This window comes from Pogona vitticeps, chromosome 5 (assembly GCF_051106095.1).
Source record: "Pogona vitticeps strain Pit_001003342236 chromosome 5, PviZW2.1, whole genome shotgun sequence".
Classification (NCBI taxonomy): Eukaryota; Metazoa; Chordata; class Lepidosauria; order Squamata; family Agamidae; genus Pogona; species Pogona vitticeps.
In genome coordinates, this window is record NC_135787.1 from 126,108,870 (window position 1) to 126,135,511 (window position 26,642).

Below are 26,642 nucleotides of genomic sequence, written 5' to 3' on the forward strand. Positions count from 1 at the left end.
CAGTAGTACAGTTTGTCCAATATAATGACGTGCTTGACGAAATCACGACAATAACTAACTGATAACCTTTCTGTTTAATTTCCCTGCTTGTACAGAATTTGCAGTACAGAGAAACCATAAAGCAAATAATGAACAATAATATTTTCTTACAGTGTGTCCTGATGTTTCTCATTTATTTGCTAATCAGCAGAAAAAGTAACATTTTCACTGTAAACGCTGCCTTAAGCAGATTTGTTCTAGGAAGAACTGATATATATGTATTTGGCTTGCCTAAGTATCTATTTGCAATTTATGCCCAACCTCATCAATCCTCAGTTCCAAAATAAGTTTTCAAGGCTATGCCTTGAGTAACAATTGAACATATCAGCAATTACATTTCCAGGTGAAAAAAGGTTATTTTCAAGAAACGGCTACCCTGATTTTACAGCTTCATTCTAACATACAGAATAGACAATTCACACAGCTTGCAGTGGTTCATAATCAGCATTTTGAGTAGATTCATTTCTGATTCTGGTACTCCCCAGGATGATTCTCAGTTCTACCATGAGTTCAGGTGGCCCTAGATAAGCAAAACAAAACAAAGCAAAAGCAAAGCGTGCTGCTTATATACCGCCCCATAGTGCTTCAAGCACTCTCTGGGTGATTTACAAGTGAATTATGTAGGCTACACATTGCCCCCTCCCAGTGAGCTGGGTACTCATTTTACTGACCTCGGAAGGATAGAAGGCTGAGTCAACCTTGAGCCAGCTACCTGGGATTGAACCTCAGGTCGTGAACACAGTTTTGGCTGCAGTACAGTGGTTTAACCACTGCGCCACGAGGCTCAAAACAACTAATTGTCTCGGGCCACCATTAAATGTGTCTCTTGTGGACCTGTGGGAGAGGATTAAAAATGGAATTGTAGCATGGTAAGGTTCATTTAAAATTGAGATTATAGTGTGTGAAGTGGAGAGAGGAAGTTTAACTGTCTTCCTTTCCCTCTGCCCCCACCTTCTAGTCGTTGGCATAAACTGGCCACTGTGCTGCAGTGAGATAACGGGCCCTAACATTAAGAAGAGTGAGACAGTTTCCCCAGACAGCAGATGCTGCAAGATAGTAGCAAGATGCAGTCTGTTCTTTGTCATAACTCACCACTGCCTTCCAGGGAGGTGGAAGATGCTGACTCAGAGATGGGCATGAACTAAAAAATGAATCTGAATGTTTGTTAAAAATCCCTGGTTTGTCGGTTCAAGTTAGTCAAAACCGACAAACCTGAACTGGCCCAAGCCACCATTTTTTAAACAATTTAACAAACTTCCTGGTCCGTTCCCACCCCCACAGCCTGCCCCCCACACCCTTTTTTCACTGCTTTCTATCTGGTCCCGTTGTCTCTTCCTCTTCGTCCTCTGCCTCCACCACCATCTTAAGAGATGGCAGGCCTGGCTTCCCTTCCAGGAGTTGGGCTTGCTCTCTGTGTGCAGGCCCCTGCCTGTCAGCATCCAGCAAACCAGATTTGCAGTGATGGAGGAGGAGGCAGGACCAGATAGGGAGGTGACGAGAGCAGTGGGAAGGGGTGGGGGTAGGCTGTGGTTGTTGGGTTTTTGTTTTCCCCTCCCCCCAGAGACAAACTTATTAAAAAAACAAACCAGTTTGTGGTTTGTTTTTTTAAAAGTTTGGATGGTTTGTTGTTTACAGGTAACCACGAACCACCATGACTCACCATTTGTGTGATTCATGGTGGTTCCCATCTCTGGTGGTGCCCATCTCTAATGCTGACCTATTATAGTGAAAAATTCAAAGACCAGTCCAGTCAGATTTTGCTCAAGAAATTGAAGTTGGGAGATCATCTTCTTCTTTCTGTCAAGCAGAAATATTTATCTTGGGACACCTCTGATTAATAAGTGAAAAAATAGACACCAAAGGCTATGTTGCAGCATCAGGATTTTGGTCGGAGTTACAGTAGGTCCCAGTCAGAGTTCTAAAGGAACTCTACAACACCTACAATTGAACTGAACTGAAGAAAATTAAAGAAAAGAAAAACCTCTCATAGCACTGCAGTCCTAAAATCCACTTCACCAAATGTGTGAAGAGTTGGTAGGTTTGCACAGAATCATAGAATAGTGAAGTTGGAAGGGGCCTATAAGGCCATTGAGTCCAACCCCCTGGTCAGTGCAGGAATACAAATCAAAGGATATCAGCCAGGTGGTTGTCTAAAATTTCTCTTGAATATCTCCAGTGTTGAAGAACTCACCACCTCTGGAGGTAGAGGCACATATAATTGTGGGGGATTGAAAGCTAAAGAGATCAGAGGCAAATCATGACAATTACTTTAAAGCATTCTTCCTGAATTTGATGCTCACCAGATGTTTTGGATTCCAGTTCTCATTCGGTCGAGCCAGCATGAGCCACAGTAGGGGAAGATATAAATCATAACCCAAAACAACTGGAAGGACAATATGAGAGAAGGCTTTGATAAAGATTAAATGTAACACAGTGGAAGTACATGTCATGTCACTTAAAGCAATGCAATGTGCAAACTCAGCACTATAACTGGTCAGAAAGCATTGCTATTGATAAACTAGACATCCTGGCATTGGTAGGCTAATTAAACTTCTCCATAAGCTGTTTTTCTTTGTTCTGTGCTCTTGTTCTTGCCAATGCATCTCTCAAAATATCTAAGAAGACCTATGATATTATAGTTCCCTATCAGAACTGGGAGCTAAATACATAAATAAATAAAGAAATAAACAAACAAACAAATAAATAATAAAAAATAAAAAAGTCAAAAAGTATATACACATATGCCAAACCTGCATAAAATTTGAATATATGATTCTAATTTGTATGTGCAGATGCAATATTTGAAATAATGATTAAAACTATAGTTAAAATATTAAATACATTTCATCATTGCAGGTGGTCTGTATGTTTGCTTTGTCTTGCCAACCTGAACCTGTTGCTAACTGTTTATATGCATCATCAAGGCCCCCAACTCTCCTTCCCAATGGGTGTCCAGCTTGCTGGCTGGCTTTATTTCCCTGCTTTTTCGCAAATGGTAGATATAATAGAATGATACATTTTCTAAGAGTGGGCAGTGGGTGGAATATGTGCCCCCCAAGAGGTTGTTGAATTGCATCTCCCATTAACTCTAGCCAGTAGAGATTACAGTAAATGATGATAGGAGGCATAGTCCCCCAGTATGTGGAGGGCCACATGTTCCTTACTGTCCAGTGGAGGTTCCCTGAAAATAGAGGATTACCCTACACAGTTGTTCAGCAGCAGCTGTAAACCAGAGAATGGCCAGAGCAAGGGGGTGAGATCAAATTCTCATCTCTGGTATTCTCAGATGTTGTACATTTGCTGACAGTGAGTCCTGAGTTTGTTTTTGAAAAATCTATTCAGCTTATTTCAGTGGTTTTTCATAGACCTGTTTTGCTAACTGGTGTTCTGTATATATCGGGGGGGGGGGAACGGAAGGAATGTGTGTCTGCTCTTTTTTGCTGCACAAAGATCTCACCTAGGATCCAAAGTGAAAACAAAAAATAATATATTTCTTGTGCATTCTAAGGCTAGCTTCAGCTTGTTTCCAAAGCAGCAGCAACACCCCCCCTCCGCCTGCTTTTCTGGGAACCAGCAGCAGTGAGAGGACTCTGTGGAGGAAGGCCAGATCATCTGACTTCCTGGCTTCCTTTCTGCAGAAGTAAACAGAGCCCCCCCTCCCTCTTCCGTTGACTTGCCCTCCTTCGTTTTTGAAGGGGCAGCCCACATGGGGAAAGCGCATTGCCAGATCTTAGATGAGAAGGGAAATATTTCCTGCAGTCCCTTCTCCTACACTCCCAAGCCCCATGGCCATTTCCGACTTACAATCTAATCACAAAGGAAAACCTTCCCCAACACAGACGTCAGTAGAGGAAAATACAGAGGAAGCACTTTTGGAGCAGGGAGGAGAAGGAATGCCTGCAAAATAGAAAACTCCTTTGCTATCACCCTGCTTTGATGGCCTTGCTGGGCTGAGATCCCATTATGCATGGTTTATTTTAAAAATGTATTAGCTGCCTGCCGTACAGCAAACTGCTCTTTTAAAAAGTGGAAAAAAAAACCCTAAAAGCTAGACAAAATGCACAAAAATCTGGACAATAAAAGAGTCATGGAAGAGAAAGACTAAACTGAAACAGCTACAAACCCCAGGCAGTGTATCTGCACTACACAGTTGCATCAGTTCTCACAGTTCTTTTAACATGTCTTGTTACAGAATCCTGGGACGTATAATTTGGTGAGATACCTGAAACTCTCTGCTATGATTCATGGGAGTCCACTAGAGCTTTCTGACTGAGTGCATGATCTCTTCCTCTCCAGACACTGATGAAAGCAGTAACTGAAGTGTATGTGTGTGTGTGGGGGGGGGAAGGTGCTGTGGCGCTCCCCCTTACCAAGCGTGCTCTCCACAGGCATTTTCATAATGACCAGCCGGTCATTATGAGTTCTCTGCCAGAGAGGTCAGGTGTACTCCCTCTGGATTATGGCACAGAACTCTAAATACCTAATCATACAATAAACCACAGGATTTCATAGGATGGGGCTGTGACAGGTAAAGTGGTGTAAAATTGCTGAAACTGTGTCATGCAGAAGGGCACTTATAAATAGAATATATCACAGGGTTTACACACTTAGCAATGTGGCAAAAACATACAAAGGAATAAAAAAGGATATGAGAAAGGGAGAGGACTTTCCTGGCCTTGAGAAGATAGTAAAGTAGGTGCCAGGTGGACCTCTCTGGAGAGGGCATTCCATAACTAAGGACATGATCAGATGGTTAGAAAGAGGCACATCCAGTTGCACTGGAAGAAATAGCTTTTTAGGCTATTTCTACCATCCCATTTGCAACAGGATATGGAGCCTCAGGAGGGTATTGAAACAGGCTTGGAGGGTGGTCTCTTAAGGCATTTGAGATGAACTGACCCTTGATTGTGCCTCTTTGCTTCCTCTGTCCCCACCTGCCAACCACCTGGATCCCTGCACATGCTTTTCTGCATTGGATCAAGCACTGCTTGAACCAATGAGAATGCATTCATTTAAAAAATGTGACCATCAGAGGGATAGGAAAACACTGGGGATTGGGGAAAAAATTAATTTGTGTTGACTCATACATTGTGCAGTCAACAGATTACAGTACAGCACCCTTATCCACAGGATCAGTATCCACTGATTCACTTATGCATGGCCTGAAAATATTAAAAACCTTAACAGGAAAAAATCCAGAAAAATCTATTTTCACATGTATTCTCAGAACTGGCCACCAGAGGGATCCATGCTATGAATTCTTGTTAGTGGTCTCTGGCACCTTCTAGTGGCCAGTTCTGGCAATGCACGTGAAAATACTTTTTTTCCTATTTTTCCTTTTTCTTTTACCATGCTGTTACTAAAAAGGTTGTCTCCTGTATTCACAAACCTAACCTCTTCAGGGGTGAGATGCAGTGGTATCTGGTAACTCACCATCCATAACTGATGAAACATGTATCTGGGCTTTTGCTCAGGAACTCCAACTCCAGGGCAGGTACATATGAAGTCTCAGATACCTTGGCCCCAAATTATTTAAGATTTGAATTGAGCACAGTTCCTTGAGCTGCCTTGAATTGGAAGCTGGTGCAGTTGTATGCAGTGTTATATGCAGTCTGAAGCACATGTCAGGTAACAGTCTGACAACTGCATTTTGTACTAGCTTCAGCCTCTGAACACATTTAAAAGGCAGCTCTACACAGACACTCTTACAGTACTCTAATTAGGAGTTAGCTAAGGGATGGAGCACTATGGTCAAATCTACCTTTCCTAGGAAGAAACCACACCAGTCAAACACTGGCAAAAGGCATTCATGGCCACAGTCACCTGGCTTTCCAGGAATAAAGGTGGATCCAAAAGAACTGCTAAGCTGTGAACCAGATCTTTTGGGACAAAACATTTCTATTGTCATTCAAATATGTTTTAAACTCTTTCACCAAGGAGCTTGATTTCGAAGTGAGGTGGATTAGGCTGAGAGAGAAAAGGTTGTCCAGCAGGTTTCATGAGAGTCAAATTACTTGTTTTGTTAAGCACTTGTTTCGAAGGACATGCTCACAGCTATGCATTTCATTGCTTCCACGAAAAAGTAATTTTTCCATGAAAAAGTAATTGTGGGTTAAAGGGGTGGTGCAAGCTATCTTGCCCCCGTTGTGTAGGTATCACCCCGCCTAGTGCAACAATATCTGGTGGCAGCAACAAACAAGAGTAGTGGCAAGAGGATGGCATTCCCAGATGCCACCAGAAGAAGAAATAAATAGCAATGGTGAAGAGGAAGTGAGTCATTCATGCAGGAGGGCCCTTCCTGCATTATTCTACTTTACACTACCTGACTGCTTGTACAAGTTATTTGAGTAATGCTTACGTACTTCCAAAAACTGAACATTTGTTTGTAGCCAAAGCACTATGGAAGAAGTGGGTGCTCAAAATGGACGCACGGGCAGTTTTCCTGACCACTTCTCCAGCAGTGTCTTGGGTCTGAGAGTTTAGTGGTGATGTTCACCTTCCTCTTTGTTGTCACCTCCGCCTATTGTTTCTCCTGGCAATATTGGGAGATAGGCTGTCACCTCTCTTTTGTCATACTGTAATTGTTGCTGCTTTTTCTTGGGGAGGACAGAGTAGTGTGGGCCCTTTTGGGCCGGCCCTCTGGGGAATTCCAAGTCAGGAAGTGACAAAAGCAAGGAAAATGAGACCATTGTGTGCTGTGTTTCATAGGGATAAGTCCACAAGGCCTCAATCCTTCAATGCCATGTGGGAGGAATGGAGTGGAAAACGCTTTCCATTTGAATGCAGAAGCCTCCAAGGATAACTGTAGCCTGCATCCCCTGTATAGAGGCCAGGACTATCCTGGACTGAACCTGGCTATACCAGTAACCAAAGCACAACAGTTCATGGCTCAGGTATGTTTTCCCTCTCTCTTCTTTTAAAAGTTAAATATATTATTGTATATTTTGGAAGCCTATAATAAATAACGGTTGAATTTGGTGGCATCTGATGTGGAATTGCTTTTTTGTGTTTTTAAAAAAGACTTCTTTCCCAAGTCTTTTTGTTTGTTTGTTTTTTGGCCAATGTTTCGCACCAGCTCACCCTCTTCACATATAGCAAAAACAGAGCCACTGGAACTGCAATGCTCCCCCCCCCCCCCGCCGGCAAGAGCAACATTGCCAGCCAACCAGTGCAAAGGCCTAGTGCATTTTGAAAAAGGGTGGATTGGCACCATTTTAAAACCGCAGTAGGGCTTGCATTGTGTGGAGTGACAAATGTTGCTGTGAATTCAACTCGGGGTTTTCTCTGTGTGTAGTTACAGCTCAGTAGAATTTCAGCCCTTGAATCAATGGATTGTATGTAAGTGATGATTCACCAGCAATCAATTGGGTGCATCTACATTCCCCTGGACTGACAATTAAATTTAGATTCCCATCATAGATCATTCTATATTTTCTTCCTTTTCTCCAGCTCTTTGGAGCATCACTCCAGATTTCAGTAGGTTTGGATGAGTGGGAGAGAAGCATGCACTCCACATGACCAGACAACAACATGATAGTGTAACTAGTTTAATATAAGGACAATATACCTCTGGTCATGTGTAAACCCCTCTGCACTGTGTGTGTAGTCTTCTTTTTAGCTACACATAGAAAAAGAAGGAAAACAGAACACATAATGTTCCAGTCTGCTTCACTTTACAGTGACTTGTGCTGACAACTGGCTGGAAAGATGGAAAACACTTTTGAGTGAACGAGTGCCTGAGTTAAAACATTGTTGTTAGCAACTATCTTTTTCTTGGATATTTATTTCGTTTCTCCTCTGCATGGTTTAGAGTTTACATAAATTAAGATGCTGCCCATGCCTCCATTAACAGAAGCTAGGGCACTAAACATTAATTGGCTATTCTTAACTACTTTGCATTGCTTGTTCTACTGTAACCTTCAGAGTACACAAGTCATTGTCAGTGTGTAATAAATGCATAGCCAACACAGTAAGCTTGGCTACATGGTTTTGCCAATTCCTGAACTGGCTGGCAATCTCAGTGATTCATGGTCTGATTTCTGGATTTCTGAAATGTTTTTAGGCTATGCCAGTCAGTAAAATTCTGGACTGTGATCCTGACAATTAACAGAGGTTATTTCTGGAAAGTCACAATCTAGATGAGACAGTAAGGGGCAAAACAGACACAATGTTGGTTGCATAATAACATATGCTTAAAATTTAAAATTATACCAAAAATTTAAACCCTAAAGGGAGGGACGTGGTGGCGCTGCAGGCTAAACCGCAGAAGCCTGTGCCGTAGGGTCAGAAGACCAGTAGTTGTAAGATCGAATCCACGCGACGGAGTGAGCTCCCATCACTTTGCCCCAGCTCCCGCCAACCTAGCGGTTCGAAAGCATGCAAATGCAAGTAGATCAATAGGGACCATCTCGGCGGGAATGTAACAGCGTTCCGTGTCTAAGTCGCACTGGCCATGTGACCACGGAAGATTGTCTTCAGACAAAACGCTGGCTCTATGGCTTGGAAACGGGGATGAACACTGCCCCCTAGACTCGAACATGACTGGACAAAAATTGTCAAGGGGAACCTTTACCTTTACCTTTAAAGGTACTTTTTGACTGCAGGGGAAGCTTACATTAACACCCAAACTTTTACTGAATTGTGATCAGCTCTTTAAACTAAAAACCAAGTCTATTGATTGCATCAATACCTGGCCTGGCTCAATGGATAAAGAACTACGTGTAGCTCTTGATGCTTTGGAGGGCACATCCAGCAGATGATACAGTCAGAAGTAGTGAAACAAGGCAGCAGATTAGGTTTTGGAATCTGGGAGACAGCAGGCAGCAGGGTTTTGTATACCCAATTTGCTATTTCTTCATCTGCTTACTACCTCACTAAATTCATATTCTGTATTTCCACTCAAAATGCTGCTCAAGGCAGCTAAAGAAAAAAATGCAGGGGAAAAGAATGCCCTTATCAAATTAAAGCATTAAAGCACTAATTAAAAGACTAAAACAAATCAGTTAATAAACCTATCCAATAAAATGTACAAATGAAAGACAAATAATTGACTAGAAGGAGGAAAAAACATCACACACCAGATTAAAAACCTAATTAAAAGATTGATTGATTGATTATGTGCCATCATTGATAGAACTTATAACAACCACTGTCAGGGTTCCCTAGGTATAAATAAAGTCCTTTTTGCCAGTTCCCCCCTTCTCATGGCTTTCTAGGATTACATACATACTTTACTGTTACAACATCAAGCCATACATAAAACAAAACTGAATGCAGAGCTTCAAGTACTGACATATACTGCAAAAAGCCAAATCAAATAAACAAAAAAGCAATAAAGCTACAAATATAACAATATAAGACCAATGTCTGAGGGTTTGGCTATCTATTCTGGCTACTATGGCATGCCGCCCAAAATTTTGCTACCAGTTCTGTAGTAGTCCGATTTTGATCAATTAACAATTGGTTACAGTAGTCCGAGTCTGATTGGCTTGTCATGTCTTTTAAGAGAAGTGTAATATATTTTCCTCGAATCTTGTTATGCCTGTTACATCTGAGCATCATATGCTCAATAGATTCTACCTCACCAGATCCACAAGGGCAGAGTCTCTGTTCCCTCGGGATCTTCTTAAATCTGCCTTCCAACACCACTGAGGAAAAGGCCTCACATCTAGAGAGAGTAAAGGCTTTTCTAAACATATATGTCTCAAGCTGTGATAAATAGGCCATGGGGAGCAAGCGATATGTGTGCATGGGGAATATACTAAGATTTACTTGTCTTTTCATGTCCATTATTCTCTGTTTAAGGGCTGATTTCACTTCATCCCATTGCATTCTCAGTATTGCTTGTGGAGAGAAGCCTGTAACTTGCAATTTGTTTAGGACCGCTTTCAACCACTTTGATTGAAAATTGTCCTCTAGAAGTAGATGGGTTAATCCCTGTGATTGGAAATTTATTTTAAGCCAGTACTAAAGGGAGGCTACTGTAATTTTGGCTACCATTGTTAGTGAGCTTGTCTCTAAATGAATTTGTGCATTTGTTACGCATCTTGGAACTTCAAGAATTGCTCTAAGGAATTTAGTTTGAACCCGCTCTATCGGATCAAAGCAGCTAGATGAAGGCCCTATAAAGGTGCCGTAGAGAACCTGGCTGACCACCTTTGCTTGAAAGAGTTTTTGGGCTGCTGGAATATATCGACCCCCTTTGGAATGGTAGAACCTTAAGATGGCATTTGCTGTTTTTTCCCCTTGTATATGAGCCTTTCTGTCCCCAGTGGATTGAATGGCCATACCTAGATATTTTAAACAGGAAACCTGTTCAAGAGATTGCTCATTTATAGTCCAAGACCTTTTCTTTTGTCTTCTACCAAAGGCCATAATTGTTGTCTTCTGATAATTTATTTCTAATTCTTTTATTTTGCAGAAGTCTGCAAATTTCTTAAGGCCTCTCTTCAGGCTGATTGGAGTTCTCGCTAAAAGCACGGCATTGTCTGCATAAAGAAGGATAGAAATATGTCTTTGATGTAATTTTGGAGGGTGGACACTAGGAGAGTTCAGGTATTCTACTATGGCATTTATGTATAAATTAAACAGAGAGGGGACCAGTAAGCAGCCCTGTCTTACTCCTCTATAGGTGTTAATCAGTTCTGTTAAATTTCCTTTCCTATTGAGCCTAATCTGGAGGTTCGTATTGTCATGTAGCACATGCAACAATAGAAGTAATCATTTATCTATTGAGGTGGCTTCTAAATTGGCCCATAGTTGCTATCTCGAGATCGAATCAAAGGCCGCTTTCAGATCGACAAATGCAGCATATAACGAGGTTTGACCCTTTGACACATATTTCTCTATAAGGTGTTGGATAATGAGACAATGGTCCATAGTGGATCTACTCTCTCTAAAACCAGCTTGCTCTACAGCTAGCCTATTTTCTTCAACCAACAACATATGTTTAGGAGACTAATGGGGGTGATAATTTGCCAGCTCATCTCTTAGTCCTTTCTTGAATAGAGGTACTATTATTGCAGTAGTCCATTCTGCAGAAAAGAGGCCCGTAGAGTCAATATATGTAAATAATGCTGCAAGGAAAGGAGCCCACCAGTCAATATTCTCTTTGAAGAGTTCCAGAGGCAAACAGTCCGACCCTGGTGCTTAACCTGTTTTCAGTCGGGCAATATGGGATATAATTTCCTCTTGGGAAACTAGAGGCCAAACTGGTAGAACTTCAAATTCACCAGCTGAGACTGGTATTGGAGGAAAGTCTGTATAAAGCTGATTATAAAAGGCAACCCATTTATACTAGGAGACTGGAGAATCAATTTGGCAAGGGAGGTTTTGTTTCTTAACTGTAACCAATCACCAGAACTCAGAAGAAATTTTCTGTTTCGCAGCTAGAATTACTTCCGCCCATAACGAATGAGTATAGTCTTTTTTTCCTTTGATAAATTAGATGTTTATATGCTGCTTTTTGAACCCCAAGCTTCCTTCTCTAGGATTGTTGTTTGCCTAATTCATCAGCAAATCAGCGAGATGACAAAAGTAAGTTAAACAAGTCTTTTGGATAACTAATAGAGACAGAACTAGCCTTGCCACACACAGCCTCTTTACATCAACTCTCCTTACCTTCTTTGCCAAGAATGGAGAATGTGTGGCCCTCCAAATCTTGTTGGGTTACAGCTCCTATCACAATGCTCCACTAATGTATTGACTAGGCTGCCTAAGACTGATGGGAACTGTAATCTATGAATATCAGGAAGGCCTACCTGTAACTAGGCAAAGATGCCAATTTGATTACACTGTCTCACTAGTCTGTTTAGAAAACCAACGGGAACTTGTCTTGCCAAATCCTCTTGCTTCTGTTCTCTAATTGCTTAGTGCATCACTTAGAGCACTGGTTCTTAACCTTGGGTTACTCAGGAGTTTTGGACTGCAACTCCCAGAAGCCTTCACCACCAGCTGTGCTGACTGGGGTTTCTGGGAGTTGCAGTTCAAAAGCATCCGAGTAACAAAGGTTAAGAACCACTGACTTAGAGGGCTAAAATAGTAAGAGAAAAAAATACACATTTGCCTTAATGTGTGACCACATGTGCACAAGTCTGCCAGCTGAGAGTTATCCCACATTACTTTAAGCTGAATCCACAAAACCTGGTCACACCGCCAACCGAGTCACCAAGTCCAAAGTACAGTAGGTGAAGCATGGGGACATGTGACCCAGACCCAAGTACCATTCCAAACATGTTTGATCTCAGCCTTGTGCTAAATATGTTTGGAATGATACTTGAGTCTGGGTCACATGTTGTTAGTACAGCCTTGTTAGTACAAACCTAATGACTTTCTGTTTAGCTGGGTGTTGGAATGAAACCATCCTCATGGGACTCATCTAGGACATTGATCTGTCCTAGTCTGGGACACATAGAACTATGCATACCTTTAGGCTTTAGGTAGCAGAGTGCTCACAAGCTGACCAGTTCAAGGTATTATGAAACGCAGGTGGCCTGAATTGTTTCTGCATTGTTTTAAAAGATAATTTTTTAAAAAAAGTATAAAATGATTCACACCTTGTGGTTCATGACCCCTGTGGTGAGATTTGAACTCTGGGTTTACCTGTTTACATCTTATGTTCTTAAGCCTTGCCCGTAGGATTTGTTGTTACCATTATAAATGTTATTCAGATTCAGTTCTGAAGTTGATATGAAGGAGACTCTGAGAAGAATGGAAGCTACTGAACAGTAGCATGGAAGTTTCTCAGAAACAGGAGAATTCAAAAGAGAGCCCCATCTAATGGTTGTTGTGGGTTTTTCAGGCTCTTTGGCCGTGTTCTGAAGGTTGTTCTTCCTAACGTTTCGCCAGTCTCTGTGGCCGACTGAACAGAGCCCCATCTCTTTGTTCAGTCTTTTGCCTCTCTTGAGCCTTTTGAAATCTGTTGCTGAAAGCAGTCATGTTTCTCAGTTTGCTATTGATCTTTAAGTAATGAAATGTTTTTATTCTTTCTGCTACTAATGTCTCAGAGCAAGTTACTGAGACTATGTGTCAGTTAATGAGAAATGAAGTGGATCACTTTAGGGAACTTGAGGCTATTCTTCCCTGTGAATCCCTACACTTCTGCTGTGCAGCTAAAAGAATTTAACCAAAAATTCAAAACTCTGCAACAGGTTGGACCTTGGTACTGTAGTAAAAAACCCCAAAAGAGATCCTCCAAGCCAAGAGTTTGTTTACCTCTGGAGCATAGAAGCTGAAGATTAATCATAACAAAAAGGCAGAAACAGGAGGTCATACATATACAACGACAAGCAAAAGCAGTGAGTTATAGCTGCAGTTAAACAGGCAATATGTTTTTGTTCTAGCAACTACTAAAACATTTCCACTGGCATATATTGAATCAAGTTCAAGTTAACCCAGATTCAAGAAACTTTGTGTAGAAATCTGGAAAATATTTCCCACAAAATGAAAAAGATTCTGATTTTGCGTTCCAAAGCTAGTCTTTGGTATTTTGGCTTAGTCAACAGAGTGTTTTAAATATGTGCTCCTCCCTATTTATCTGCTTCTGTCTTATTACACCATCTGCCTTTTGTCACGGCTGCCAGCTTTTAATCTAGGCTATTTTCCCTTTACAAATATTTCCACACTGTATCCAACTCCACCCTGGAAGTCCTTGTGTAAACATGCCTATGATGCATTTGCCAAAACTACAGTTTATTTTTTTTAAAAAAAATAATAATAAGTAAAATACCCTCTTTCTTTACCATTAAAAGTACAATCTACATTCTGATATTTTAGTAGGTAAAGTGTACGACAATGGGTAAAATCCTGTGAACATAAAGTTATGTGAACAGGATTTTAGTTTCCAAGACTTCCTACAGCTCATTTTTACCCCGGGAAGCCTTTGGGAGCCTCAGGACTGGAGGGGGAGAGCTTTAATAGTAAAAGTAAAATTAAAAATGCTGCCACATTGCTGGTGATTCTGATCTCGGTGCCTCTTTGACTTTTAAAGACTCTCCCCACCTCCTAAGCCTCAGAATCTAAAAGAAGAGAGACAGGTAGCTTTTAATTAACTTAAATTAAATGCTACTGGTGCCAGCTGATGATAACACCAGCTTCTGATGTATAACTTTGCATGAACAGGATTTTGGTCAATGATCAATATTTCTTCCCTGTCCCTATTCTTACTTCTCTCCACCCCACCCCCCCAGCAGCACTGCTTGAAGTGTCCAGCTCCCCTTCTATATTCTGAATCAGGAGTGAGATAATTCGGAGGGTCCTGAGGCCAATTTTCCACTCCCAAAGTCCATTGGGAACCTCACTGGCTCTGCAAATGAACACAAAGTATTAACAATTCAAAACTGAATTTTGCTGGAAATCCATTTGCTGCTTCATTTTTGTTGGTTTGAGGGGCATTTTGGGGGAGGAGGAGAGTGGCCCTGTGCGATGTTTTTCTGCAAAACCACCACCCGTACAGGCTTCCAGGAATAGAAAATGGCATTTATTTTGCTCTTCTCTTTTCGGTAATAAGGACTATCAAAGAGTCATAAAAACGGCCTGGAGGAACACATGTACGCCCTGGGCTGCATTTTGCCCAAGTTGTTAGAAATAAATGTGAATTGTTGCATCCTTGGAATTTCTCTTAAAGCAGGTCTGGGTAACACCTGTCTCTCACTGGATGCACTGGGAGCTGGATGCTGCTGCTGAACCTCTGAATTTGATGCCACACTGATGGATTTCAAAATCATGGCAGCAGCAAAATTTCAGAAAGACCTTTGAAAGCAAGGACTGTGTGGATTATGCATCTTGTTTTTAAACTTTATTTAAAGCAAACTGTACTTGCAGGTGAGTGATTCGGCTTTAAGACAAGATAGATGTGCCCTTCATGCGGAGTTTTCAAATAAATTGCTGGGGAGGGGTTGCTGGTTTTAAATTTCAAGGTAGCAGAGATCTACATGGCACCTGTATGCATAAGTATATTGCTCTGTATACTTATGTATTAACGGGATTTAGAAACATATTAAATAATAAAATAAACAATATCTGTACCATTTCAAATGCTACTATTTATCATCTATTATATCCAATTAAAACAGTGCTCAGGGAAGATATGTATTCAACTAGCCTTGTAATTCTAGTCTGAATGCTACTGATATGATAGCGTTATTGGCTGTAATGATAATTCAAGGTTACATTAATAGCAGTTTCAGTCTTCTTACTTGCACTGTTATAATCCATTAAACATCATATGCATTGTAGCACAGATATCTATCTATCTATCTATCTATCTATCTATCTATCTATCTATCTATCTATCTATCTATCTATCTATCTATCTATCTATCTATCTATCTATCTATCCATCCATCCATCCATCCATCCATCCATCCATCCATCCATCCATCCATCCATCCATCCATCCATCCATCCATCCATCCATCCATCCATCCATCCATCCATCCATCCATCCATCCATCCATCCATCCATCCATCCATCCATCCATCCATCCATCCATCCATCCATCCATCCATCCATCCATCAATCCATCCATCCATCCATCCATCCATCCATCCATCCATCCATCCATCCACTGAGTTGTAGCACATAGAGTGGCAGAATAAGACTCAGAAAGCCTCACTTCAAATCCCTGCTCAGCCATGGAAACTTACTGGGAGTGTGAAATGGGTGAAATCTCTCCTTACATATCTCACTTATGTTGAAAAACACAGTAGTAATGTTTTACATTTTATGTACTGAATGCTAGTTCCAACTTCTTGTTGGAAAAAAGGTTTGAGACACTGAGACAAAATATAAATAATAATCTTTATCTAGTTCTCCTAGGAAGAAGGTAAACAGGACATCCTAAGAAAACAAGAAAAGTACTAAAACTGCATTACAAAAGATACCAAACAGTAAAGGGAATTAAAGGCGGTGGCACCTCAAGCAATGCTCATAAACTCAGGCAAGCACACACGGTCTCTGACTCGCTCTGTCAGTCAGCACCATCGAAGGGTGAAGGGGAGGGAGAGAGAGAAAACTTTCTAGAGCCTCATTGATTATAGGGGACAGGTAAGGTCTTTAAGGAGTGGTCAAAATGACCAGATTGGGGGGGTATAAATAAAAAATAAAATAAATAAATAAATAAATAAAGGATATTAACCCACAGTGGATAGAATGTTATATCTTGCAATCTTCCAACACTTCTGAGGGAAAGATGCCCTCTGGGAATCACCTTCATCCATCCATCCATCCATCTTATTTTAATCTTCCTTCCTTCCTTCCTTCCTTCCTTCCTTCCTTCCTTCCTTCCTTCCTTCCTTCCTTCCTTCCTTCCTTCCTTCCTTCCTTCCTTCCTTCCTTCCTTCCTTCCTTCCTTCCTTCCTTCCTTCCTCTTACTTTAAGCTTCATTCATCTTATTTGCTGCCAATAAAGGGACTCAAGAGGACTTATAAAGCATGTAAAAGGGAAATGTAGCAAAAAATACCATAAATTACAAGACAGAGATTTTGAGGGTGGGCGCCCCTCCTATCAGTGGTTTGGGAAGCTCTCTCTCTTTTGGGGGGGCTCTCACCACAAAGAGTGTGGTCCGTAGCTTGGGGCTCCATCTTGACCCAGCGCTTACCATGGAGTCCCAGGTAGCATCCGTGGTCCACACTGCCCATTTACATCTTCGACGGATTGCCCAGCTGTGCTCCTATCTTGATGTTGGGGTGCTCACCACTCTGGCCTATGTGCTTGTAATCTTGAGATTAGACTACTGTAATGCGCTCTACGTGGGGCTGTCCATGAGATTGATGTGGAAACTGCAAATGGTCCAGAACACGGCCACCAGATTATTAACTGGGATGAAAAAATATAATCACATTTCCCCCACTCTGGTGGCCTTACACTGGTTGCCCATTCATTTCCGTATTGATTTCACGGTATTAATATAAAACTCTAAAAGGTTTAGGACCTTGATACCTGACAGAGTGCCTGCTCCCACCTAGCTCTACTTGTGTCACTCAATCTAGCCAGCCTGGACGGTTGAGAGCCTTGACCCCGAAAGAGGCCTGGAAGGAGAGAACTAGAAACTGGGCCTTCTTGGTGGTGGGCCCTCACCTCTGGAACATCTTGCCCCTTGAGATTCACCTGGCACCCGCGCTGGGAGTTTTTAAGAACAAGTGAAGACTTGGTTCTTCAGCCACCCAGAGTAGATTAGCTGACTCTAGATGGGCAAGGTAAAAGCCAGGAAAATAAATAAATAAATAAATAAATAAATAAATACTACAGTACGAAAAAAGCAATTAAACATGTTATTATATTAAAATATCCTGTGAATAAAAAACATTTACAATGATTAAAAAGCCTATTAGAAAATAGTAAACATTTGTGCTCCTTTAAAATCCATCTTTTTGGTAGTCAGTCAGTTACCAAAAACCTGCTTGAACAGGAAGGTCTTTGCTGGCCAGTGGAATGATTATGGAGAAGAGACCAATTTGTCCTCCCCTGGGCGAGAGTTCCACCACAGCCTGGGAGCAGTGAACTATCTCTATACCTTCCTTTATGCCAGTCACACCATTTGCTTTTATCTCCCTCCAAGACCAACCTGCAGCATTTTCTATATTAGTGCAGGAAGGGTAAGAAAGAAAGATGCATAGAAGTTAATACTCCCTAAAAACAAACACAAAGGGGGAAAAGGCTACAAAAAGGACCAGCAAGGCCAAGAGACTCCTGGGGTTGGCAAGTGGTCTCCTTCTAGAGCCGCCTAGAGTGGTCGAAATGACTCGATAGGCGGGGTATGAATACAATAAATAAATAAATGAATGAATGAATGAATGAATGAATGAATGAATGAATGAATAATAAATAAATAAATAAATAAATAAATAAATAAATAAATAAATAAATAAATAAATAAATAAATAAATAAAAAAAATTCTTAGGTATGGGCCTCAGCATATATCCTGCGATGCTAGGTGCTGGCCTTGGTACTGTACTGTCTCCCACCAAAATTCAACCTCTTCCATTTCTAGGCCTTATGGAAGACCACACTCCTTGTATCACTCTTGTTTTCAGATTGCTTTAGATTCTATGTTTTAAATCAACATAGGCAACTCATGATTGGAACAGAGGGGGGCACTCTGATATGTTGGGGTGAGGTGCACTTCCTTCACATCAGCCCTCCCAATAATTTCTATCTTTGAAGACATAGACATATGTATATTGCTTCTGCCCCCATTGTAAGTTCCAAATGCCTTTCTGTATCCAAAAACAAAGGGGGGGGGGGAGGGGGAAAACATATATAAATATGAGTTTCATGCAAAATGTGCCACAGTTGTTTTCTTAGCTACAAATTTGAACTGACTGACTTAACAGTGTTTCCTGATTGACCGATTATGATTCTGCTGAACATACAAATATATTTGTGGCATTTCCTCTGTGGGCCCAGGAGAAATGAGGAACACCATGTCAAAGAAGCTTTGTAAGGAAAATGGCAGCTAAAAACATTGACTAATGAAACATTGTTAAGAATAAATCTTACTTATTTTGTTCTCCATCAAGTGACTGAAATTGGACTGTGCCTGAGAGACCAAAGAGTGCGTTATAGGCTTTCCACTACCAATTGTCAACAGAGAGCGCTCTGGGAAAACTCTTGCCTCAGATCATTTTTGCACTGCAAGCAACTGTGTCATCTGATACTCAGCCATGGGAATAGATGATTATTCAGCATCTCTACCCTCCCTTCCAATAACATCTCTCCCATCAATAAGACACCCAGTGCAGCTATCAACCCGAAATTTCCCAAACAAGAAAACCTATTAGATCAACGAATCCACCATGAAATTAGAACTGAAGCAGAAGCATTTTACTGTATGCACCTGAAACAACAGTAATGCGACACTAAACCACTGAGCAACTGTAGACTGACTACACATGCAGTAGAAGAGCCAGATCAAACACTGCCTTTCTAAATATTTCGTTTTTGAACACCAGCAACAAGTCTTCAGCTTCTGCTGGAACATCACAAGGATAGAAAATTAATAGGCTTCCAGCAGGAGAGAATCTCAAAGATTACGGGCAATAGTGGAACAATTACTTCCTTGCCTGGCATCCACCCCTCCTCAGACAACAGGAAAGACTGGAGCAGGCCATCTAAGGGGAAGCCTTTTTTGGGACACATGATCTTCCAGAAAAGGTTTCCCCTTAGATGGCCTGCCCCAGCCTTTCCTCATGTTGGAGGAAGAGCTTCCATTTGTTTCCCAGCCCACCTCACAGTACTGATGCTGCCGACCAAGATAGTTCTAAATCACCAGGCTCAGGATATCTGAAACACATGATCTTTCATTTATCCTGGACCTAGTGATTTAGAACTATCCTGGTCAGCAGCTACGCACTGTGAAGTGGGCTGGGAAACAAACTGGAAGCCAAAAGAGATTATTAAAGGGCTGACATTATATGGTCCATACAGTCAGAATCAGCATTGACTCTTACTGAGGCTTGTTGGATTAACTAGAGTTTCCAGACATTCATTATGGACATCTCCATGAAAGCGTGTTAAAGTTATCCAATATGTTTGACCACACTAAGTGCCTCAGGCTGGAATAAGCACCTCCACACCAACCTACAATAGAAATTTATTTGTTGCTCGCCTTAGGCTGAAATCTGGGAGATACTCCAGCTTCAGTTTATTACAAAGATATGTTAATGGATAATATAAACCTTTAAGAAGAGTTGAGACAGTCTGAAAAACCGGTCTTATGATAACAGATGATTTTTAACTCCTGTCCTGCTGTGACATGGGATGGACTTATGAAATGTTAAAAGAAGTGATGTACAAGATATACACCATAAAAACTGTGCAACCTCTATGGCATTGAGTTCATAAAGTAATGATATTTCTAGAAGAAGATGATGGAAGTTAATTTATCCAAGAGCTTAAAGTAGTTCAGTAATGTGGGAACAGAAGATCTCGGATCCATTTAATGTGCAACCAAGAATTTGATATAATAATGAGGAGAACAACTACTGTACAGAGAAAATTGCAACTTCACGAAAAAGAGGGACCAGTATCTAAACAGGGAAGAACTTCTCATTGCAACAACTACAAAATCAGTTGTCACTTTGCAACTTCTGAAAGATCCACCATAAGATAGATGCCTTGACCAGACATAAAAAGGGAGATAAACCTTCGTTCTCAAGAAAATGAGAAACTGGAGAAAATGCCCAGCAACCAAGAAGACTTGATTTGGCAATGCCATTTAGAAGTCACTTTGGAATATACCTAATAGGCCCCTGGGGGCCCCTGGCACATTTGAAGGGGTCCACAGACTGGAAACAATTCTTCACACACCACCTTATAATGTTTGTTACATGACTTATACAATCCTGATTCAGCCTATATTTCTTTCATATTGTGTTTGTGGCCGGGGCCAAAAAATGTTGAGAATGTCTGCTTTAGAGGATCATAGTGTAGACATTATACCTTTATTCAATCAGTGGTCCAGTCTGAGATTATCAGACAGCAGTCATAGGGAAAGAAGAAACAAGGCTAAAACTACACTCAGCCCTAGGTCAGCTTCTGCTGTCAACCTGTAAAGATAAAACAAGGAGACAACATATCACCAAATGCAGCAGATGACATAAATTGTGTACCTTTCTCTAGCTCCAGTACCTCTTGCCTCCAGAGTTCAGGACAGTGATGTATTCTGTCTTCATAAAAATTGTCAGTTTGGACAATGAGTTGGTTAAATATAGTAACATTGGGCAAAGGGTAACTCCTTGTAACAGGGCAGCCTTACCATTAGGCACAATGAGCTGATCATCTCAAACAACAGATGCTACTGGTTGACTGCAAAGTTCTGGAGGAAAGATAGTTTTGTATCCATCCTTTTAAGGAGCCTGCTCCCTTCAAGTGTGGTGGAAGATAGTAATCCACCACCATTGTTCAAGAAAGATTCAGATGCAGGTCCATTCAATTTTTGAACACAAAGTAGAAAGATGTAACTCATTGTTCCTTCTCTCAAGCAGAAGATTATCTTGGGCCAGGCCATTTGTGAAAGTTTCAAAATTGGCAGTGGGGAGCAACCTTTGGGGTAGGGTTTGGGAGAGGGTGTTGCATTCTAGCAGTGGGTAGGCCTACACATCAGGACCCTGGTTGGCAAACCACAATTGAAATCTCCACAAGAGTATTAAGTCACATCTTATCACCCACCACTGGCTGGAGCTAGCCAAAGAAATTTGGAGGTTCACAGAGGAATTCTAACAGATGCCATCTGTTTTATAGGCAGTAGGTTGTTCATCCTTGCTTTAGTTAGAAGAGAACTCATGCTTTTAGATGTGGGAGTCAGTGACTTAGGCAAGGAGGAGTAGCCATTGACAGGTATGAATGTCCCCAAAATCTTGATCTCCAAGAATGATTGCAGTCTAAAGAAAGGATAAGAACAACGGCAGCAATAATGAGGCATCAAATCAATTAAGAGTTATGGTGACCCTTTCCAGTGTTTTTTAAGTACACAATACTCAGAAATGGTTCACCATTCCCTTCTTTTGGGGGCACCCTGGGACTGCGCACATATCAAATGGTAAAATTCTTATAAGTGCTCTTCTAAGAAATTCAGACAGAAAAGAAGGAAAGCTGCATTTGTTTTCTAAATTATTCATAAAGCATTAGAAATAAGATATTGCCACTAGAGGGCTCTTGGTACTAGATAAATACGTGAGATTTTCCTTTGTGCAGTGCTATTTCATACTGTATGTTTTGCTGTTTACCAACTCTTCTTATTGAAGATTTAGTAAATCTGTGCTTCCTTTACAGGTGTTTGCATTCTCACAAAGTATGTAGGAGAGCCAGGACTGTTGATGCTCCAGCCTCTGCATGTTAATCCAAAAGATGAGAGAAGCATCTATGATGCACTACCAGAAACCTGCCAAAACACGAGACTTATAATTGTGTGGAAAACTCAGTGCACGTCATGGGCTCAGATTCTTGGGTCAGCATGTAGAGGCTTGTTGATGGGAGTGGAATGGCAATGCAGTTTTGTTTTCCACATGCACTGAGCTGGCACACTTGACGAAGGGGGTCAGTAACCCTGCTGAACTGGACAATCCACATTCATTAAAGCCTTACCTATCCTTTCAGTACTAGAAGCATGGAGGCAAAACAACTCAGAAATTTATTAGAACAACTCTTGAAAAAGCAGCAGGAACTTAAAACAAAACTCGGAATATTGCTGATAATTGTACATTTTTGTGGTACTTCAACCTTACTTTGGATAATTTCAGTCAGTTTGCTCTTCCTTCCATGTCTGACAGTGTAAAACAGGCATAATCTGTTTGGTTGTTGTGGGTTTTTCGGGCTCTTCAAAGAGCCCGAAAACCCCACAACAACCATCAGATCCCGACCGTGAAAGCCTTTGAGAATACATAATCTGTTTCTTAATAAGTTCGATCCTGATGGGTTCAGGTAGCCGGCTCAAGGTTGACTCAGTCTTCCATCTTTCCAAGATCAGTAAAATGAGTACCCAGATCACTGGGGTGGGGTGAGGCAAAGTGCTCCTTGCATAATTATGTTGTAAATTGCCCAGAGAGTGTGGTCTAGCACTATGGGGAGACATAACAGTCAAAACAATAGCAATAAATTTACTAGAACAGTTTGCCTCAGCTGGTGCATTCCTGTGAGAGATATGGCAACTCCCATAATTCCACCGACACAGAGTGGAGAAGGAGGAACTAAACAACAATGAGCAAGCCAATCTCACTGATTAAGATGGGGAGCTGCACAACAATTATTATTTACACATCTCGACAGATTCTTACTTAATGAATGTTTTAGAGTTCATATATGTATGAGACTATGTATGAGAGAGAATGCTTTATTCATATGTGGTCCCCAGTGGAAAAACTGTTCGAGGGATCAGTTGTTAGGGCCTATCACCCCCAATGGGAGTGATCTTCCTTATCTTGTTCTTTGTCTCCTTTTTTGCTGTTTTCGCTTGTTTGCCTCAGTAAGTGACTGAACCAGAAGAGGAGTGAGAAGAAAACTCCTGGATATTTCAGCCCTCTACCTCTTGAGAGCTGGTGTTTGGTTCCTGTTTTATTGAGCCAATGGGAGAGTCAAGTAAATGGTCACTGATTGTAGTAGTGTTGAGTAGGAGAAAGTGGGAATCTTATCTAAGCCTTCCTACCTGGGGGATAGGGCAGACCCCTGCAACGAGCCCTGTGTAGGAAAATACAATCATCTCCTTTTCCATGTTATTTTATTTCTATCTTCTGAACTTCTCCAGTCATAATGTTTACATTGTTCCCGGAGGAAATGGGTATATGGCTTGAAAACATGTCAGACTCTAACACATTACCTAATTCGTACCGTGTGCTTTGGAGGTTTCTTCTTTGTTTCCTTCAATCAAATTCCTTTACTTTCTGGAAGGGAAAAAAAAGCAGGGGAGGTAAACTTGAAGGAAATGAATAAGGTCTCCTTGTAACCTCATCAGTGGATGGTTTCTTCATTACTGTAACTGTCAGAAAAGTCTGAAAACTTCCCTCAGGCAGTTTTAAACATTAAGTCATTGGCCACAGTCCAGCTTGAATTTCAAGCAATGGATACCTTACACTGAGAGGCGAATCATAGTGAAGGTAGATGGATCATTTTGGAATGAAACTGCACACATATGTATGTTTTTTGTCCTTGGGTAAATAGTTCTTTCCTTTCTTGTATAATGTGGGTGGGGGGGAAATCCAGTGGAGAAAAAAAAATCTGATTTTTAAAATAACCATACCAGGCAACAAATCATAGGAAACATTCCCAGCAATGTGTCTATAGGGACAACAGATTCAGCTAACAAGCGGAAACGCTGATCCAGTTCCAACTGATAATACGCCCAGTGAAATTGCAGCTGCAGGCCATTGCATGCCAGTGTTTTGCTCAAGCCACCTGTAAATCTGTGGCCTTGGCCACTGGGAGGTGCTGTGCCACAGCTATAGGTGACCAGAATGTCTGTAGCATGACACAGAAATTAATTTGGAAATTAAACCGTAACAAAAGGAAGGAGAACTCTGTCTAAGGCAGGCCTAAGCTATTACTGCAAGTTGTGCCCCTCTCCCCCATAGGACTGGCTTAGAGCCATCAAGTTGAAGCAGAAAATCTACCAAGCACCTCACTACTTTCCTGGCAGTTATAGTACACTGATAAAAAGACAAATGATGATTTGAGAAATGCAAGAGTGATACCTTTATTGGACTACTAAAAGACTGAACAAACAGCTAGCTTCCACTGTTAATCCATCGTCTTCCTCAGGCTGTGCACCAAGAGTTTTTTGGATAGCTTAGGGGAAAAAATGAGAGTTTCCGAAATTCATGGCAGATGATTGTGGCAGATCTGCTTCTGAAGGTGAGTTCAAACACAAGCTGTAAATGTTAGTGGGGTGGGGTGGGGCTCAAACTTCACCCCAGGTAGCAGTTGGCCAAGATTTCTCACCCCAATTTTTCAAACAAAGAACCACGGAATGACTTGCATTTCCCCCCAACATTCCCATAGATGTCCTCTTACGACACCCCAAAGCTACGGCTTAAGGTGGCCACTTCGCTGTGCCTAAATCCTGGGTGGGCGCTGGCTTGATCTCAGCCAGTGTGGCACTAGGCATCTGGGACAGAATGAGACACCTCATTTTTGACAAACCTTCTGAAAGGCATGCTCAGAAAGAAAATGCTTCAAATACAGTTTCTCATCTAAAACTGCTTATATTCTGACAGCTAATATTTGAAACAGCTTTCCAAAGCAGTACAGATGTGAAGGATGAAGGCGTTATCTCTTGCCCAGTTTTTATTCAACACGGTATTTCAGATGGAAGGCATGTAGATATTTCAAAAGAGATTTAAGGTTTGTGACAATAGAGTTCAAATGGCTGTGCTAGGATAAATGCAAGATTAAATGGTTTCTACCTCCCAAAATCATTTATTCTAAAAGCATTTTATTATCATTATTTATTTAGGAATCATATCAGCATAGTCTGAGCAGTCAGCCTTCTTTCTTTCTTTTCTTGAGCAAAAAGGATGTGAGGGGCATGCGCCTGTTCAACGGTATCTACAGCAAATCTGTTCATGAGAATCCCTCTGCTATTCTCTCATAAGTGGGACAAGACAGCAAGAACGTCTCCTGGCTATTGTGTTTCTGCTACAATCAACTAGTCCCTCCCTGCAACCTAGACACACACATAGACACACTGTGTTTCCCTAAAAACAACACACAGCAACACTGGACTACACTGCAGGGCCGTCAGGTGCTCACCACCCAGCTATTGGGGTGTATGAAGCTGCAGACCATTACATGCCAGTGTTTTGCTCAAGCCACCTGTAAATTTGATCCCTTGTTTGTAGCCTATGCCTTTTCGACCACTGGGCCTTCCTCACAACAATATGCGTATACATGCCACTTCATTTATGTTTTTAACAGTGGTGAGATGGTATTATTTGTTTTTTGTTTGATTATTTATTTGCAAATTATCTTAGCAACCGTGAATAACAACAACAGTTGCTCCAGCTGTAAAAATAACAGTCTCTTTCTTTATGAGGAGAGCAGTTCCTTTACAAGAGAGATCAGACAGCAGAAGTGGAAAGAGACAGCTCATGAGTCTGCTGGGCAGTTTCCCCAACTGTCAGCAGTTTACCCATTTGGCTTGGCCGCCTCAGAACTGAAATGAGGTTGTTGAAGGGGACATTAAGGAGAGCAACCCTGCCATTCTCTCTTACTCTTATTTACTAGAGCATAACTCCCATTAAGCTCAATTAGATTTACTTCAAGAGACTTCTGCACTGTGTAATGTGTTCTATGCCCCTTTGGGTCATGTTTGGTGATGATGATGTTGTATGATGGGAGACGTTTGCCATTTGGGGCAAATTGGGTTTGTGGCTCTTGCTATTTTAAGGAACAGAGCTAGAAGTATCTAGTGCCTCAGGCCTGCCTGTTTTGTAACCCAGCAAAGCAAAAACGGTGCACTCCTTTCAGCTATCCTGCTTCTATCAGGTACTGGTTAGGACTGGTGGAAATTGTTGGGAGTCTAATAACCTCTAAACAGCTACTTAACTGCCTCTGTCTGTCTTATGTTCTCCAAGGCAATGGATCCGAGACATGGCAAAGGGAACTAAAAGCTCACCTAACTTGTTGGCCATTTCCTCCAATATTGGATTGCATTGCTGTTTCTCTTCAGATTTGCTTCATGGGAGTGCAGCAGTAGATGTTGTGCAACAGAGCAGATCAGCATTCCATAAGGCTATTCTAAAAATTGGGGAACCTAAAACAAAAAAGTATAACTTTGAAACTGAATTTCAGATAGGCACCAAATTTGACACAGATGTAGGAGACAGTCTGCCACACTGCCAGCCGGAAAAAGGGTGCCAGATCTTACATAGCCAAGGTCAGCCTAAATGCTGACAACACCAATGGCAGCCAAGATACTCTACAGGATCCCTCTTGTACTCAATACCATTCACAAAGTGACACCGAACAAGGGACAACTCCAGAAGCTCTTTTATTCATCAGTCAAACACTTCTCACACAAACACAAAGCAATTGCCAGGGTTGTTTTTCAACTGGTGTGAATGGTAGCGGGTGGAAGAGGGGATCCTGTAGACCATCTTGACTGCTGCAATT

General features: G+C 41.4%; 1 long non-coding RNA gene across 3 annotated transcripts; it reads right to left on the minus strand.

Annotated features, from left to right (window-relative positions):
• Positions 1–421: 421 nt before the first annotated feature.
• Positions 422–26,282, minus strand: LOC140707393 (uncharacterized). 3 transcript variants are annotated; one of them, XR_013536986.1, is made up of 4 exons: positions 26,146–26,267; positions 24,224–24,317; positions 23,364–23,416; positions 422–559 (listed from the first exon to the last, which is right to left on the minus strand). It is a non-coding gene; the product is annotated as an uncharacterized LOC140707393 (long non-coding RNA). The 3 variants fall into 3 exon arrangements; XR_013536988.1 differs by lacking the exon at positions 24,224–24,317 and having other exon boundaries at positions 26,146–26,282; XR_013536987.1 differs by lacking the exons at positions 422–559; positions 24,224–24,317 and adding an exon at positions 20,480–20,587 and having other exon boundaries at positions 26,146–26,282.
• Between the last annotated feature and the right edge of the window lie 360 nt (positions 26,283–26,642).